Below are 19,622 nucleotides of genomic sequence, written 5' to 3' on the forward strand. Positions count from 1 at the left end.
GAATTTATTGCATTTTCGAATTCAGCGTCGAAAAGTACATCGAAAACCCGTATCTTTACTCGCCTCTCGAAAATAAGTCGATATTACAAGAAATCAGGGCGGTGTTTGCCGTATTTTAGGGTCTGTTTTTTTATTTACTGCATTTCCGACATCGGATTCGGGTTCAGCGTCAAAAAATACACCGAAAATCCGTATCTTTACTCACCTCTCGAAAATAAGTCGATATTACATGAAATCAGGGCGGTTTTGCCGTATTTCAGGGGCTGTTTTTTTATTTACTGCATTTCCGACATCGGATTCGGGTTCAGCGTAAAAAAATACATCGAAAACATATATCTACACTTATTTGGAGAGTTAGTTTTTGTTTTCAATCATTTTATAAATTGCGGAAATAATAATTACATTTTTGATTAACTTTATCGATTTTTTAACCTTATACTCGGGTTTATAATAATAAAAGCGGTATCCTATTTCATTCCTAGGTACATCAAGATATGTTTTCAATTTTTTAAAATGAATTTTACTGAATACTCGATCTAAGACTGAATTTGTCCCATTTTTTTGATTTTGAGACCACTGTGCGACGACGGGAGCACCCACGGACGTCCACCAGGAGCCTCGAGAAAAGAGAGCGAGTAAGAAAGTGAGAGAGAGAAAGAGAGAGAGCCAGCGGTCAGCGGACTGAACCTGGGCCTCAGGCCTACCGTCTGCTACGCGAGCACAGTCTTGTGCGCGGGAGGCACTACAGCCACAGCGTTGTAGGGAAGAGCTGGGCGAAATAGAAGTGCAATGAACTATAACTATTTTAAGTGATTATTTCCCCCTCTTCCTAACGTTCTCCCAAATGTGGCGATCGCGTCAAATCCTACTAATTGAAAGAAACTCCTAGTGTATGCGAGTCGCTAGGTGTCGCGCACCTGTGAAGGGACATGTTAATCAGTACAGTATTGCCCCGTATCTGATGTACAAACTAGCCCTAAGGGTTTTGAAAAATTCAATTGTCAATATCTAGCCTTAAAACTTACGTACAGCAAGCTACCCGGTGTTAAAATCACCCTTTTAATGTGTGCTTTTTACCTCACAGGTCCACAATATTAATTTTTAGACACACTGGCGTGGTCACACTTTTCCTGACTATTAAAAGTTACAGAAAGTGTTCGGGAATCTTGGATTCACTGGCCCTGAACGCATAACCGCTGCTTACAGAAAAGTCCGACGGGCCAAATGTTAGTTTTGGTGAGATATGACATATATGTTACCGGCGGAGCGTAGATGCGCTTTACGCAAAAGTTATAGAAGAGTTAGAGTATTGGCCCGCGTTCAAGATCGCTCCCATCTCCCTTATATGAGGTCAAAAAACTTGCAGCGGCACTTGACGTTCGATTTCAGATCCCCGATCCCCGATCTATACGTACACAGTAGCTTTGAACGATGAGTTCGCGCGTGCTGTCCCCTTATAGCTTCGTATGCGCGAGCCACCTAGCCAGCAAGCTAGAACACGAGCAAGGCAATTGAAAAATCTGAACCGTAGCGTATATTGCAAAACCCAACTTTCATAGTTGTTCGGTATTCAACGAAAACCTTATCGCTATACAACTCAGTCTTGTAAGGAGAATGTCCATGAGTTTGATACCTCTGATTATCCAGTGGATAATCAGTTTAATCTGCCACTCATGTATAAAAAAATAGTCGGCCTCATGAAAGATGAGTGCAACGGAAAGATTATGACAGAGTTCGTTGGTCTCAGAAGTAAAATGTACTTTGCCAAAATTAGAGACCAAGGCACCATTAAGGGGTCATGCCTAGGTTAAATCCGGCAAAAAAACAAAAAGATATTCTTCTAACCAAACAATTTTTGATTTGATGTAATTTGAAAAAAAAATTCTATTGAAAATATATAAAATATACACCATTTTTAAAAATGGTGTATATTTTATATATTTTCAATAGAATTTTTTTTTCAAATTACATCAAATCAAAAATTGTTTGGTTAGAAGAATATCTTTTTGTTTTTTTGCAGGATTTAACCCAGGCTTGACCCCTTAAGAAGGCTAAAGGTGTAAAGTCTTCAGTTTTTAATACCACAATCGACTTTAACGACTTTATTTGTTGTCTGAAAGAGAACGTGACTGTGAGCAAAGAGCAAAATAACATCCGAAGCCGTTTCCACATTATTTAAACAGAGAGATCAACAAAAATCGCCTCGAGTTTTCACAATAATAAGCGCTATCTGCTCCTAGGTGAGACGGACATTCAGAAATAAAAGAACTTTCGAGTTCGAAGTCAGAAATGTATGATTGATATTTTTTTTTCGGCTGTACCTTACAGATGAGAGCGGAGGCTCTAATCACTTAAAAAAAAAACAAATTTTTTTTGTTCTTGCTTTTCTAGTATACATTAGTTTTATCAATCCAACTATTATGTGAATTCTTAAATCCTAACCATTTAACATAAACTTTATTCCCATGTTTTTTCAGAACTTTTTCTTATGAGATATACGTTTAAATGCTTGGCTTTTGATAGTTCAAACTCGTAAAATTTACCGGAAATAGGCTGATCTTTATAGTCCTTGAATGGTAGGTTACGGGATTTGTAGCTGCTACTTTCCTCTTTGTGAATATTTCTGTAGACCAGTTGGATGTATAGATCTTCTCAAATACTTGTTTCATCTTACTCACACGTACTTTATCTCCAATCTTGAATTTTGACTTCTTTAATGATGACCATGTCGTTTTGAGAGGAAATTGCATCAGAATTTGAGCTTGATTGACATCAGTGCCTTCGATGGGTTTCATACCAATAGTTCAATGTTTAGTACTATATTTTACTAACAATCCAGACAAGATATCAAGCCACTTGTAATTACCTCAAAAACTGAATTACAGCCACATTTTAGCTTTAAAAGTACGATTGAAGCGTTCATATATCGGAGCTTTAAGATTACTATACGTTGAGTATAGATTAATCTTGTATTGCTTCATGAGATTCAGAAAACTTGTATTGTAGAGCTCTTTGCCACGATCTATGTTCAAGTCCTTTGGCACTTGACCTTGATATAATCTGGATTTCATTGCAGCTGAAACTTCCTCTCTAGTCGTTTTCTTTATAGGTACGGCCCATGCAAACTTGGAAAATACGGAAAATACATTCGTAGCTGTGAGCATGTATCTGTAGCCTTTGTTCGTTTGAGCATAAGGTTGCACCTCTACAAGATCAGCTTGCTAAGTCTCATCCAATCCTCGCATATTGAAGTTTCGTCGTGGATAGTTGCATCAACTTATGAAGCTCCTCTACCACTGCTCTCTTATGCTCCATTAATTTTTCCTCTTCTTCTATATACTCTGACGTCTGAATGTTTTGAGAACTTTATAACATTGCCTCTTTTATACTCTCAATCTCGGCTTCATGACGCAACCATTTCTGATCGATTTCATCTGTGTATGCTTCAACGATATTGTCCGAATTTTTTCACTTTTAATCCACTTATAATCTCAGACACTTTTTGAATTTCCATTTGTATTCTGCGTTTGAGAATATCTAAATTCACAGTTTCATTCAGCTGTTGAGGTGCTGCAAGATTTCATATTCTATTGTTGTCTAGATTATACTGATTGTCAGCTGTGGGTTTGAATCCGAAGCCTGTGAGGCTTCAATTACCCTTATTTTTTCTAGCAATCTTATATCTAGGTAATCCAGTCCCAGTCTTATTGTGTGTGAACAATGGTGCGATAATGTACCTTATTCCCAAAAAAAATTTAAGCGCGATTCCTTCACTTGGCTACGAATAATAATTGGTCAAACTTGGGATTTCAAGCAATTTTTGCATTTCTTGCCTATTTTCAATGATTTGTAGCTTATAAGGGATGCATTTTAACTAAAACTATCCGGATCCTTCTTTTGTGCGATTTTCTAAATTTTTCAATAAAAATACTTTTAAAGCCCTATATGTATGTTAAGGCTACCTTATTTGCATTTTAAACCTTAAAATATGAAAATCTGAATGTTCGATCCGAACGCCGACAACCTCAATACAGTAAAAAGATACCTTTTTATAGTAAAAAAGTAGCTGTAAAGTTTTAGAATGGGCCTGACCTTCTACTAGAAGTTATATAGAAAACAAACATGATATAATGGCTAATAAGTGGTTTTATATGCTAATTTGACACTTATAACCTAGTACATTTCATGACTACTGATACCAACATGTGTTTGTATCGGTAAACATGATATATATATATATATATATATATATATATATATATATATATATATATATATATATATATATATATATATTTATAATAAATATTTATAAATATTATCCAAAAACTTTTAGCGGTCATTTTTGAGCAAATCCGGCATTCGCCTTCGGCTCAGGCTAACTCGCCTTGACTCGTACTGCAAACTCCAGATTTAGCCCAAAAAGCCCACTTTAAGGCCTTGGTACACAATATACTATTATGAATATTGTAGAATAATGCTGAATAATATGACTTGGAAAGATTATAAAAATGTATCAAAATTATGACGGGCGATATTAGCACGTCATAAGCTCAGCATGCCGCGAGAAGAAAGACTTGTACTAAATTCACACTGTTACAGGTACCAGCGCTGGCAAGGTGGGGAGAGCCGCTGGACGACGCGAGAGAGGCGGAGAGAGAGGGAGAGAGAGAGAAAATTCGGCGACACGCGACTGAGACGCGTGCCGCCAGATACGATCCGACCTTTGAACTGACTCCTCGCGAGACGCTCAGTACTTTCGGGAGATAGCTGTTAGGAGAGTGAAAGTTGAAGTGTGTGAGTGTGCGTGCGTATACGACATTGCGTCTCGCTACCGCATCCGGAACTGCACCGACGGGGTCCCGACTGCTGACAGCGAACATCAGGGCAATACCGGCTAACTGTAAGTGCCAGCTCTCTCTCTCTCTCTCTCACGCTACACTCGCCAGGGCTCTCCTTATCCTCCCTCGTACCTGCGACCTCGCTTGCTCGCATGCAAGCCCTGTATATAGTTTATCAATAAACGCTGTGACAGTCCCTCAACAATCTCGGTAGTCGTTATTTTGCGTGTTCCTACGCGTACACTTGTATCTCGCTCCATCACCGACCCAGCCGCCTCCGCGGGCTTGCGTCTTGTATATGTACGAGATCGCAGCATAACTGGCCTGGCCGGAACCTATTCAGCACTAGGTGCTATCCCGACGACTCTCTTTCTCGAGAGTAACGAGGTCTACGGACCTTGATTATAGCGGAGCTGGAAACTGAACAACTGCATCCAGAACACCGTTATAAAATATTTTATAAATATGTGTTGCTTCTGCTAAATAAAATTATATTTATAAAATATTTTAAAATCTTTAAAAGAAAATGTTTTAAAATCTCGTGATTTACTATTTATTTCAAATATTTTACTAGCCTTTTAAAATATGCTTTTTTTATATAATATTTTAAATTATTATTTTATAATGTTTTTAACATTTTTCATTATATTGTATTCCTATATATTATTGTGAACCAAATTAAAATGTTTCCAATAAATAATTATAAAATAATTCAAAATGTTTTTAGATATATTTTATAACGATTTATGTACACATTTAAATAAAATTTGAATGCAAAATTATAAAATCTCTGAAAGAGAATGTATCAAACTTGTTGTTAAATATTTATTCAAAATATTTTACTAGCCTTCTGAAATATACTTAAAAAAATATTATTTTAAAATGTTTTAAAAGTTGTTATAATATTTTATTTCAATATTTTTTGTGAACGAAATTAAAATATATCTCAGTAATATTTATAATATATAATATTGTTATGTTCGGGTTCGAGTAATAAAAATAACAACACGTTATTTATAGAAAATCACTCTTGAACTCGGACTCTTTATTCGAACGTAAACACAACTGTTCTCAACAGCTGACAGAACCAGACTAAACATAAACAATAACATCGGCGTCGTCGTTGATCTCGTTGCTAAGGTCGCTATGCGCGATTATTGGTGTTCGAATCGCGCAACGTTCGGGCTCGGTCACAACATTGCCCTCTCCTTTTCAGATTGTCGTCCCGACAATCATAATATAAATAACCATCCATCCTTCAAGCGGGTTGATCCTCTTACAATCCAATGATGACTTACAGGAACTGACATCAACAACCTCTATCTTGACCCATCCTAGGCAACAAGTTACCGAGCAATGCTTACAGACGTCATTCCAATCATCAATTAACAGAACTAAGACGGACCCGTCTCTTGAACAATTTACTTCAATCATCCTTCTTATTTTCTCATCATAGGGTCGGTCGAAATCGGTCTTCAGACAAGAGGGGGGAAGTTGACATGCCGTGGAACCTCACCTCAAGTCCCTGCTCCGGTATTTACCTTCACGACCACGGGAAAACCACAGCTCAAAAGAACCGTGAGCAGAGCAGTCTTCATTGATGGGTATCTCTCTCAGTGTAAGTCCCAAGACGATTGATGTTGACTATCTCGGATTTATGTCTTCGTGAACGACGAATACAATAGACGACGTCATTAATTTCTCTCACAACCTCGCAAGATCCTTCCCAATTCGACTGTAATTTTGGTGCTTTTCCTTTAGTTCTTCGAGGGTTGAAGAACCAAACTTTTGGTCCTTGGGAATATTCAACTTTCAGAGCTCGTTTGTCGTACCAAGACTTCGTCTTTTCCGATTGTGAGTTAATCCGGTCTCGTGCTATTTTATGGATTTCGCTGAGTTTCCTCCGAAGCCTGTGTACGTAGTCTCCGTCTCCTTTAATCTCAACCTCCTGTGGTAGACACCCTCGAATTAAGTCCAAAAGAAGCCTCAGATCAAAACCGGTGTACATCTCAGCTGGAGTAGCTCCGGTCGTCGCATGTTTGGAGGACCTGTAAGCTAACGGAAATAGTGAAACCCAGCGATCCCAGTCTTTCTGATTGTCATGTATGTATTTTGTGAGATAGTGAAGTAGTGTTTGGTGTTATCTTTCTACTTGTCCGTTTGATTGTGGGTGTAATGGTGATGTTCTTGTCTTTTTAATTCCTAACAACTCAGACAAATTTTTAATCAATTTCGAATCGAAATTTGTTCCTTGATCAGTATTTACTTCTAAAGGTACCCCATATCTACAGACAATCTGATCAACGAAAATCTCAGCAATGGTTTTTGTTCTCATATTAGAAAGAGGAATAGCTTCAACCCACTTCGAGAAACAGTCTGTCACAACTAAGAGGTATTTATTGCCTAAAGAAGAAAGTGGAAAGTGACCTAAAATATCCATTTGAAGTCGTTCGAATGGAACTCCTGAATTGTAAATCTTCATCTCACCATGGCCTTTATCTGGAGAACCTTTCTTTGCAATACAAACTTCACAGGATTTACACCAATTTTCTACATCTCTCTTGCAAGTAGCCCAATAAAATCTTCTTATTTTATCTAAAGCTTTGTTTACTCCGAAATGTCCTCCAGATGGTGAATCATGTGCTTCTTCTAAAATATCTTTGATTTTATCTATAGGAACAACCAATTGACGAATTTTATGATCTAAACTTGTTTAAAACCATTCTCTATACAAAATTCCATTAATCAACACTAACGAATGCCATTGTGAACAATAGATTTTAGTGAATTCATCCATCGAAAAAATTTCTTGCCATGCTGGTTTTTTCTGTAATTCCTTCGTTTGACATATAAAAGAAATAGCCTCATCTTCTGCTTGACTCTTCTTCCAATCTTCCGATGTATTTTCTTCAAAAATAATACGGCCAATAGTCTCTTCATTGAATTTTTCTTCTACTCTGGAACAATATTTACATGAAAAATCTTCACAAGGGCGTCTTGAAAGTCCATCAGCATTTTCATGTAAATTACCTTTCCTGTGAACAATTTTGTAGTCATACTGATCCAATTTCCCTAACCAAGGAGCTAATTGTCCATCTAGTTCTTTAAACGATAATAACCAAGTCAAAGAGGAATGATCAGTCCTAATGATGAAAGGTTTACCGATAAGGTAAATGATGAAAATGTTTTAAGGATAATAGCGAGGAGTTCACGTCGAGTGACGCAATAATTTCTCTCCGGTTTAGAAACGACTCTACTATAATAACCTATGATACGTTCGATTCTATCTTGCTTTTGAGAAAGAACCCACCCAATTCCATGATCAGAAGCATCAGTATCTAAAATAAATTCTGAAGAAAGATAAGGAAATGCCAAAATTGGAGGTTTTGTAAGAACCTCTTTTAATTTTGAAAAGGCTTTTTGACAATCTTCTGACCATATGAACTTAGTCGATTTTTCAGTTAATTTATACAAAGTTTTTGCTATATCAGCAAATCCTTTAATGAGACGCCTATAATAACCACAGAAATTCACAAAACTCAACACAGCCTTTTTGTTATGAGGAATTGGCCAATTTACAACAGATTGAATTTTCTTTGGATCAGCTGATTTTCCTTTTTCAGAAACAATGTATCCTAAATATTCGACTTGCCTGCTGAAGAAAACACATTTCTTATTTAGACGTAAACCTGCTTCTTGAAAATGAACAAATACCTTTTTCAAATTGGATATCATCTTATTAAATGACTTTCCTAATACCATGACATCATCTAAATAAACTAAACAGAATTTTGAGAGATAATCTCTGAGTAACTTTTCCATCAAATGTTGAAAAGTCGCCGGTGCATTGCATAATCCGCATGGCATAACCTTAAATTGCCATAAACCTTTTCCAATTGAGAAAGCCGTGATTTTTCTATCCTCTTCCCGAATCTTGATTTGCCAGTATCCACTCTTCAAGTCCAATGTACAAAACCACGAATATCCTGCAAGTTTATCAAGAGTATCATCAACTCTTGGTAAAGGGTACGAATCTTTAATCGTAATTGCATTAATGTTTTGGAAGTTAATACAAAAACGAATTGTTCAATCCTTCTTCTTCTTGGGAACTACAGGTAAGCAATACGAACTATCTGATTCTTCAACGACTCCTTGAGAATGCATCTCAGCAATACATTTCTCTAATTCCTTAATTTGATGAATAGGGGGTCTTCGAATAGGTTGTTTAATTGGTTGATTATGGAGTAATTGAATTCTGTGTTCAACCAAATTACATTTTCCAGTAACGTCATCATCTTGAAAAATTTCTTCAAATTCGTGTAGAAGATCCGCAAACTCCCGACGTTGATCTTGATCCAAGTTTTCTGAGTTCTTGTCAAAAATTTCTTGCAATGAGCCTGGTACAACCTTACTAGAATCGACTATTCTTGAAATTTGTTTATTAATGATTGAACTTGGAGTATTTAAAATAATTTTCGTAATTAAATCTGTAATACCAGTTGCATCAAGAAAATCACTTCCAAGTATACAATCATCAATAATATTTCCGACAAAAACATCTAAATTAGCTACATGATCACCCAATTTTAACAACGCTGAAATCAAAAATTCAACTGGTACCTTTTCTCCAGTTGGATACTTAAGTGTTGTAAAATTAATAGGAATTCTAATATCTTTTGACTCAACAAATTTTGGATTTATAATAGTCACATCAGAACCAGAATCTACTTTAAAAATACAAGCTTTGTCATTAATTAAACCATCAAAATAAAATTTATTAGAGTTCCTATTAATTCTTCCAACATGGCAATCAATCCGATAAGAGTGGGAGTTTTTTGGAGTCTTGTCGAGTTCAGTTAAACTCGCTCCAGAAAGTTCAATATAACCTAGTTTCCCTGATGTGTTGGCAAACTCGGACAATTAGACTTGAAATGTCCTTTTTTACCACAATTCCAGCACTCTATTCCTTTTACAAAATCTTGAAAATTCTGTCTGCCTGACGGCTGAGATGACGAACTAACACTCATTGGAAATGATGAAGAGGTATAATTATTTCTCTGAGCTAGATGTTGAAGTCGCTTGTCCTGATCTTCGATAACTTTAACTTCCATAGCTCTTGCCAGAGCAATTTGAAGCGAATCAATTCTTTCTAATTGAAGAATTTTCCGAATTGAATTGTCGAAAATAGCAATTACAAATTGAGCACAGGCGATTTTATCTTGAGTTTTAAAAGGACAATAAGGATAAATCAAACCAGCTTATCTCATAAGATCAGCAGCTAATGTTGGAAAATCTTCACCCCGTTGTTGACGCCTGTCCTCATCCGATTCGAAGGTATCTCTATTTAGAGTTCTAAGAGTCTGTCATTTCAATGCAAACTCTCTCACGGGTCACATTGAGATGATCAGGCTTTTTTTGTCCACTCGCTCTCCATTCCATGTAATAGATGTCACTGAAACATGGCTGAGCGACAAGATAACATCCATCCCTTCACTAGATGACTACTTACTGTACAGACGAGATAGAAACAGGAACGGAGGAGGTGTGGCCCTCTACCTACATAAATCACTGACAGTTAGCGTTATTTGGTCATCTTATTGTGAATGTTTGGGCAAGCCAGGCAAACCTGAATACTTTTTCTGTGGGGTATCAGCAAAGAGAGTTTATCCCATCTCCGTGGGGGTTGTGTATCGTCCACCTCATGCTCCATTTTTCCAAAGCTCTAACTTTATAGACCAACTAACAACCCACATGCACAACTATTACACGATGGTCATAATGAGCGTCTTTAACTCAGACCAACTTTCCGAATCTGAAGATGCCAATTTCATCAGGGCCTTCATTGATGAAAACTCTCTTTCATCGGTTCCCTATGATGCTACAAACAGGGTTCTGATATCTGGCTTGACCTATGCATAATTGTTGAGCAGGATCGCCTGCTATCATACTGGAAAACAGACGCACATATCATCAACGGACATGACCTTATCACAGCCACTCTCGACGTACAGATTCCACACTACGTACTCAACACACACTCTTACAAAAACTATAAAGGAATCAGCACTAAGCAGCTAATCCCAAAACCCTGTAAATAAAGACTTGTTTTCTTTTGTGCGCTAAAACATGCGCGTTTGTGTGTATATGTGGGTCATATGATGTATTTACTATATAGTTTATATAATCAAATAAGTATTTCTATAGTTTTATAGCTGTATAGAATGAGACCAAGTCCTACGAAGTCCTAAAAGACACAATTTTGACGATTTTAGAAGTTTTTTCCATTTTGTAAATGAAAAAAAAATCCTACAAAATTTTAAGGAACAGATTTGAATTCAGCGTGAAAAAATACATAAAAATAGTGTTAACAGACATTTAATAAAAAAATCCATTATTCTACAGTGACTTTTGTAAATTTTTTGCGAAAACCGTCAACTTCAACAAATTTTCTTGAGCCATACAGTTAACATGAACCTTTCTGCTTTTTTCCTGTGATTTCTTATAGTTTAGACATCATCTTCCAAAAATTGATCCAGATTGATTGACCGACTGGATACGGAGCTATTTGATTTTAAACACGAAAAGTCAAAATATCCCATAGTGCGCCAGACGCAGGAAGTACTCTACTGCTTGCTTTCTATGTAAAATGTTCAATTCAATGTTCAATTCAGCTGTACTATCATATGTACTGGCTTACTTTGACTTCCGCGTGACACTCTGGCCTGTGAGGGAATAGGTGACACCTCTAGATTTCCCTACCTTCGCGACAGAGACGCTGAGGATCTCATTTCATATCAGCACCTCATATCTTTGGAATAGCCTACTATCACATATTCGCAACACAACATCTGTCACTAGCTTAAAAAAAACTTGCTACAGAGCATTTTTTCGCACTTGAAAATATGTAAACATCTTGTACACACTCAAACATACACACACACACACACACATGATCACTCTCGCTTACTCCATTATCTCATCTTACACACCGTCACCCTACACAATCTCTAATAGATCCACCTTCACCTTTTAATTTATAATTCTTTTATTCGTTTATGCTTTCACACATAATATTTTACGACATAATGTACATAAAATACCATCTAAATCATAATCTAAAACGCAAATCTAAAACATTTTTTTAACATTTAAATCGAAATCCCTGTATTTATACCAAATCTACAGGTGTACAAAGTATCCGACTTGAATTTGAGCCCAAAAGAACCACCCGTTTACTTGGAATCCTACGGATAGTGAAAAACTTCACAAAACATTGCACCAAGTGCCACAATGGGCCAGCAGGGGACAATTAAGGTTTTAGCACGGTACAGTTAAAGATATTTATACCAAATATCACCAAAAAATTCAAATTATATACTTTAATTTTGTCATTTTTACTTATGATTCTTTTTTTTCGGGATTTAAAAGTGTTGTGCAATACAAATGTATGAATTTAGATGAATTAAGATGTATCCTTACAGATAGTTTTATCCAAATAAGTTATTAAATTGTATAAATAAAAATCAATCAAACGTAAATTAGTACATTACTCTACTGCAAAAAATCGCGCGATTATTCGCGTGATTAATCGCGTTAATTTATCGAACCTTCATCGACGCGATTAGTCGCACATTTAAAATTAATTTTAAAATTGTTTGAAATTTGAAATAATTAAATGGGGTGGCCAATTTGAGTGTTACCATTCGGATGGCTAGCTACCCCTCTAACTAATTTTACATTCTAAACAAATTTAGTTATTTTACATTCTATACAAATCGCGTGATTAGTTGCGTGATTAGTCGCACGGTTAACCAATTTTCAAATAAAATAAAATTGTTTAAAATGCAAAATTCGTTAGAGGGGTGGCCAGTATAGGTGTTACCATCCGGATGGTAACACCTAAATTGGCTAGCCCGCTTTATAATTTTGCATTTTAAACAATTTTATTTTACTAAAAAATCTATTTTTGTTTTAGTACGGTATGATACATGTGATTTAAGTAGCACTTAATTGCACAGTTCGTAGTTAGATACCATTGCGCCTTGCAATAACAAGCTGCTTAGATCACGAGTATTGTATACATTTTGTAGCACGCGTGACATAAATCCGCCATTAATTTACAATTTTGAAAGTAGCTAGTGTGGTGGATGGGCAAGGGTGGGCGAAATATGATTCTGTTTACAAATATTGCAGAAACTAGTATAGCAATCAATGACGTTGTGTATGTCATTAATTCAGGTGAAGTAAAGGAAAAGTCATTTGATGCCATATATGGTGAATATATGTTGCAATCGAATTGGATATCTTTAACTTGTATTAAATAATGCAAAGATAGAGCTGGTGGGTGTCAAAAAAAGGTGAGCCGTCACGGGATGGCTGGCAGATGTAATACATTGAAATTGATGGTTATTGAAAGAAGTGAATATAAAGTGAATATATATATATATATTTAATTTTGCAAAAGTATAGAAATTGTTTGTGTTAATTTGAATCGCAATAATTGCTTCTATAAAATATAGATTAAAATCTGCAAAAATTGAAATTTTGAGGTTATGTATGACAGTTTTATAGTATTAATTGGATAGGGGGGTCCAAGTTTAGGGCACATTCCAGCAGCGGTCGGGTGGCATTCTAATGTTTCCAATGTAATCTAATTATAATCTAATTTCTGACTTGCACCACGTGAGACTCCGTAAGAGGGCCCGATCCTGTAAAACTGATCTGGACCTGATAATAAGTCTGGCTTGCTGTACTCGATTTCCAGTCGGGAAGAGGTTTATTCGCGAAAGTGAATGGCTCTGTAATCTGTATACCCGCCACATGGAGTGTCCGCTGTACCAAAAAATACGGGTTCTGAGCGTTATTTGCTTTGGAAAAGTTCATCGTACAGCAACGTAGATAAATTTACATTTTGCGTTCGCCTTATTAGAATGTTTTCCCTGGAAGCTAGACCCAGGTGGCCTGAATGGTCGCCACGCACCAATAGATAAACAGAATGCAAACTGCCGCGAAATCAAAAGTATCATGTGGAGATCATAGAGGGAAGCCGCCACTCAGACAATCGTTATTTTTCGCACAATTACTGCGAATTTCGCAAAATCCAAAGCGTTTGTATAGAATTCGCAATTAAATTGCAAACGTTTTATGCAACTCTTATGCCAATAAGACTGTTTCTAGATTTTCGCTGTATAGAATAAATGAGATAGCCTATTTATACGATATAAAAACTGTACATTGGCATAAATGTAGCACAAAACGTTTGCAATTTAATTGCGGATTTTAAAAATGCCTTAAGTTGCAAAATTCGCAATAATTATGCGTATAATCATTGAGCTATGTTATAGGTGCGGTAGTTATGACAGCTGAGGACGCATACTGGCGCCATCTGGCTTCAGCTTGCAGGGCAAACATCCTCATAGGACTGAGGGGAGAAGAGAGTATAGATATAGTTATACTCATCGCACGCAGAGCTCAGCACTGCTTGCGGCGAAGATCTATATTCAGCACGGGTAGTAGGGAGAAAAGCGTAATGTGTTACCTCATCCAATATCGTTTTTACACCCGTACCGCGTTATAAGATGTTTCACATCAAGAGCATATGCTTCGACTTTATTCTTCAGTTCGATATAACAGTATGTAATTATATCAAACACCAAAAATGTTGAGATCATCTTTGCAGCAACTATGTCTCTATACAAAGCATTTAGCTCTAGGAAACATACACATAGCTGAATTCTTGGAAAAAAGCCATAGAGCCTTTATCCAGAGTAATAACAAGAAATGCATTACAATTGCTTGAAACGATCGATGCTCTTTATTCTTGGGATAATCTCGTTAAATTTCTGGTAATTTTTATCTATTTTTTCTAACTGTACTTATTAACCCACTACGACATCCGAGAACATGAAGGAACGCATAGAAAATACATGTGTGTCGATTTGTTCAATATAATTGTGAAAAACGTTTTTTACAAATCAACGTAAGAACTGTTAATATAAAAAATAATACACTAAAAATTTTTATTTTCAGTCCACACGCTAGTTTCCGTTCATCAACAAAAGAAATGCAATTATTATTTAATATATCATCTAATGTATTCTAACTTATTTATTTAACAATTACTACTTTGCTTAATATGTAAATAAAAATAAATAAAAAATACATACGCTCGCGTAAGTTTTGGTTAAGATTTTGTACGCCATTACACAGAAACGTATGCAGGCGTAGGTGAACGTGTGAAAATGCAGTAAACTAAAAAATAAAATACTGATCGTTGCAGACCCGCTCGTAGGTGGTGTCCGGTTTTTATTCTCGCAAGCGCTTAGTTTTTACACTAATTAGTATATAAGGCCGATTAGGTTACTACAAATTAAGTTAATTATAGCGGCGAGAAATGACGGTAAGGTCGTACTAGTGTATGTTGAAAATTTATGTAAATAATCAGTAAAAATTTTTATTTTAAATATTTATTTTAGTCCTACGTTCGTGTACGTTCCCGTACATATGCGTACATTCGCGTACGTTCTATTACGTTTACGTATGTTTCCGTAGTTGCCTGATCGTGCCAATGAATTTTCCCATTTGGGGTAGAATAAAGTTTGATTGTACGAGTATCACATAATCTTTGTAGAGTAGGACTGTATTGAATAGAATAAATTTATGAAACCAATATGATTTATTAGCAGAAATTATAAATAAATGTAGTTATCGGAAATCAATATGTTTGTGCTTGTCCTTACTTTTTAATCTCAAATTAGCCTCCCGCTACCTTTGTCAGAATTATGCCAGAATTTGCCCACTATCTGTTGGCAGAAATTTCTGGGCACTTATCAGTGCAGCATCAAAAAAAATCTGGCGAACTTTCTACCAAAGTATTTATTATGTTTTATTATCGGATTGCCGAATGAAATTTTATCCAGTGGCTTGATAAATATTGTTATGACCAAGTACAGTTTAACGTAAATAAAAACTCGTTATTTATAAAAGCGTAACTCAAACTCGAACTCTTTTTATTTAATCTTATACAACTCAGCTCATCAGCTGACACGATCAGACTGACTGTAAACAATAACATCCGCGATATCGTTTATCTCGTTGCTAAGGGTCGCTATGCACGATTCTTAGCGTTTTAATCGCGCAACGTTCAGGCTCGGTCACAACAACATTAATCAAATCTCTCTTTTTCCTCTGATCTCTCTGGTGGTTCCGAAAAAGACTGGTGGTTCCGAAATTGGAAAGTAGGTTGCGTGTTTTTTGTGTCTAGGTGTAGAAATAATTCGAGGGCTGTATCTAGGTGTACAGTGTGGCAGATGACGAGGTCTAGGTGGTGCGCTCCGTGGATTTTGGTGTATAGGTGTAGAAATCATTCGAGGGTAGTGTATCAGAACGATCAGTGATTTCATTTCATAGTGATAAAAATGTTACAAAGAAGCCATGGTCGAAAGGTGATACAGATGCTTATATTTTATTTTTAGGAGAAATATAAAATACTTTTAAAAAAAAGTACTAACAAGGACTTAAATCTCTAAAAAAAATTAACTTTTAAAAAAGTAAAAGGTTAGGCGAGTTTGATATATTCCGCAACGAAATAACAGATAAAAAAGAACTGAGATCAATCAATTAAAGTCAAGTTTATTATATTTAATCATAATGAAGCAACAAAAATTTGTTTAATTAATAAAAGGCTTACTTAACATAAAGTTAAGTTATATAAGGATCAATTGAGAACAACTCTCAAGATACTTACTACGTAACTTGCCATGACCGTTTCATTTTGTTTATTGGTGAACAACTAAAATTTTTTTTTATGTATTAGAACGTCATAAAAACACCATAATTACAATGAAACAGTCATGGCAAGTTACGTTGTAAGTATCTTGAAAGTTGTTTCTAATTGATCATTATATAACTTAACTTTAACTTAAGTAAACCCTTTATTGATCAAACAAAATTTTGTTGCTTCATTATGATTAAATATAATGAACTGTAATGGAATCCCCGATTCCATTACGCGCCTACGACGCTAATTAAAATAAAGACACACAAAAAAGATACACATATACATATACACACACTCGCGAACACCGCCATCGCAGCAGCCACAAGAAGCAGTACTTCCTTACCACAGCATAATCCTACAAAAATAGGAATAGAAGAGTAGCGGCAACTGCGCACGGGGCGTAAATTATCCGAAAGAATTGCCGCCGTCGGAAAAACTGACACGGACTATCAACAGAATTAAAAATACGTTACTGAACAAGCAAAACTACGTCGCGATATCCCTCAAATAGTGACAGCCTCATCAAAATAACCACGTGATAAGTAATCATCGGACAAGCGCGCTTTCCCGAAAACGAATCGGGAAGGTCTCACGTGACAGCGCGCAGGCGACCAAAAGCAGTAGGAGGGCTAGTCACGAGACGATTTTCTTAAAAACCGATTATCTAAAAAATATCAATTAAACATTACTAGCAACAAAATTTGTTGCTAGCAGTATTTGATTTATATTTTTTAGCAATGTCTCTGGATCGGTCCGAGGGGGCATGTTTAAGGTACATTTTAAGCCTGGATAGAGTAAAGAAGACGGTCCGGATCTTTCAAAAAGCCGTAGCAAGTGACTAAAAACACTTATTTATATAATGAAATGTCATGAATTTTGGTCAATGATTTTACAAGGTATATACATGTTTTTTTTCGATAAAAATGGTGTATATTTTATATATTTTCAATAGAATTTTTTTTTCAAATTACATCAAATCAAAAATTTTTTGGTAAGAAGAATATCTTTTTGTTTTTTTGCAGGATTTAACGCAGGCTTGACCCCTTAAATTCTAACCACGTGTAAAAGTTATTTCGTTATCCGGCTCCCTTTCCTGGAAGGCAGTGATCGCGTCTGCGGTAGCTAAAAGAGATTTCCTTTGTAAAGTAAACATAATATTAACTGCCGAAGATAGCAACTCAGCACACCGTAAGTATATTGGTGGGTTGCGCTCGTTCTGATGTAACAAAACTTGACTTTGGTTGATTAATCTCAGTTCTTTTTTATCTGTTATTTCGTTGCGGAATATATCAAACTCGCCTAACCATTTACTTTTTTTAAAGTTATTGTATATAGACCTTATTTGTAGATTATACATTTTATAATGTACAAAAAAAATATGCTATTGCTATTGTCTAAATTATTGTCAAAACAGTAAAGCATTGTTATTCAATTTGTAATTTATTACAAATATGTAATTTTGATAAAAATAAAAATCCAAACCTTAAAGTATTGCCGTCAATGTATCTGACGAAACTAAACTAAACTACCTGACTTCCTAGTTGAGTAAACGTCAAAGTTTTTTTTTAACTCTATAATAAATATATCAGTAAAATTAAATAATTAATAGAAAGTTATACTCTTGTAAACCTTGTGTTTGACTAAACCTAAATTCAGGCCATCATCATATGCATCCATTATAAGAGGCAGACTGGTTATTCTGTTTTTACTTGATATTAAGATATTTACCCAAAAAGCAAGACGTTTTATGCACGTCCGTTTATGTCGTATTTTTAAAGAAATACCATGGGGCGATATAATGCAGCTTTTGCAGCAATTTTTATAATCTATTCAAACAATTAATAAGTTTGCAAGATGACCTACTTTATATATCCTAAAAACCGTCTATTATTAGTGTTATTTTATATATCTTAAATAAAATATCTTCTTTAACCTATTCTGTTTAAGGTTAAGAAATTTAAGCCCTGTATGTGTGTGTGCCACACACACACGCGCGCGCGCGCACACACACACACACACACATAGGAACTAATCATTTAAGATGGAGGTAATATATCAGGATTAAATACATACATCACTGTCTTTTATCTTCTCCGTGGCTTTAAATAGCTTTTTTTCTGTAATTCATAAAAACGCACGTATGCTTTGACAATGCATTAAAAATATACCATCTTTTAGTCAAACTTAAGCGCGCGTGTTTTATTACAAAATTTTATCTAATAAAATATATAATGTTCACATATTATAACATGATTCTCTATTTTTGCATTACAGCATGACTTTTTACATACGATAACTAGAATTCAAAAATAAATATTAAAAATTTTACAAAATAATGTGTAATGTTCCATGCATAGTATAAACATTGATTTTAAAATTTTGTTGTTAGATTTTAGAAAAATTGATTTGTCATATTTTGGTTTAAACTTAAACAGTTTCCCTAATAATGGAAACACTTCGAAAAAAATAAGTGACAGGATTTCTATGAAAGATATAATAAGACATAAAATAAATTACGATTTCTGTCAAACTTCCAGGATTTCTAAATACTCATTTCCAGTTATCATCTCAGCAAACATCGAAGCTAAATATTTTCTGTTTATTTCAAAAATATGACAAATAACATTTACTTATTATATAGATATTAAACATCGATCTATTTTTGAAATGAACCAAATTATGAAGTCTGTTCAAAAACCATAAAAATACATATCAAATGTAAAAAAACCATATTATGATAAGTATAGAATTGATTTTAATCCTTTTAAAATAATTATAGGTTTTACAAATGTCATAATAATTAATGTACTATAGCTTGTTGTAATTTGATTTTATTTTATATCTAAAAAGCTATAGCGGAGTAAAGAAATGTTAAAAATTACATACTTGCTGAAAGCCGCGGCAAGACTAGCAGCTCAGCAGCTATTGCCCGGCCGGGTAGCTTCCATGGCAACCCTCCCTTCCTGATCTCTCTCTCTCTCTCTCTCTCTCTCTCTCTCTCT

At 35.3% G+C, this 19,622-nt stretch overlaps 1 protein-coding gene across 11 annotated transcripts in view; it reads right to left on the minus strand.

Annotated features, from left to right (window-relative positions):
* LOC107982149 (dipeptidase 1) overlaps positions 1–19,622 on the minus strand; it is a 662,392-nt gene that overhangs the window by 625,716 nt on the left and 17,054 nt on the right. For 5 of the 11 annotated variants that reach the window (XR_004345325.1, XM_032602224.1, XM_032602223.1 and 2 more), the window contains exons 1-2: positions 19,507–19,533; positions 18,694–18,916 (exon numbers count right to left, since the gene is read on the minus strand). The exons of 1 other annotated variant lie outside the window; for it this stretch is intronic. The gene's annotated coding sequence lies outside the window, so the exon portion shown is untranslated. Of the gene's footprint in view, positions 1–18,693; positions 18,917–19,137; positions 19,534–19,622 lie in introns of those variants that run through there. 5 more of the 11 variants (XM_032602226.1, XM_031933341.2, XM_031933342.2 and 2 more) reach the window with 5 other exon arrangements.

Source organism: Nasonia vitripennis, unplaced genomic scaffold (assembly GCF_009193385.2).
Source record: "Nasonia vitripennis strain AsymCx unplaced genomic scaffold, Nvit_psr_1.1 unplaced0148, whole genome shotgun sequence".
NCBI classification, from domain to species: domain Eukaryota; kingdom Metazoa; phylum Arthropoda; class Insecta; order Hymenoptera; family Pteromalidae; genus Nasonia; species Nasonia vitripennis.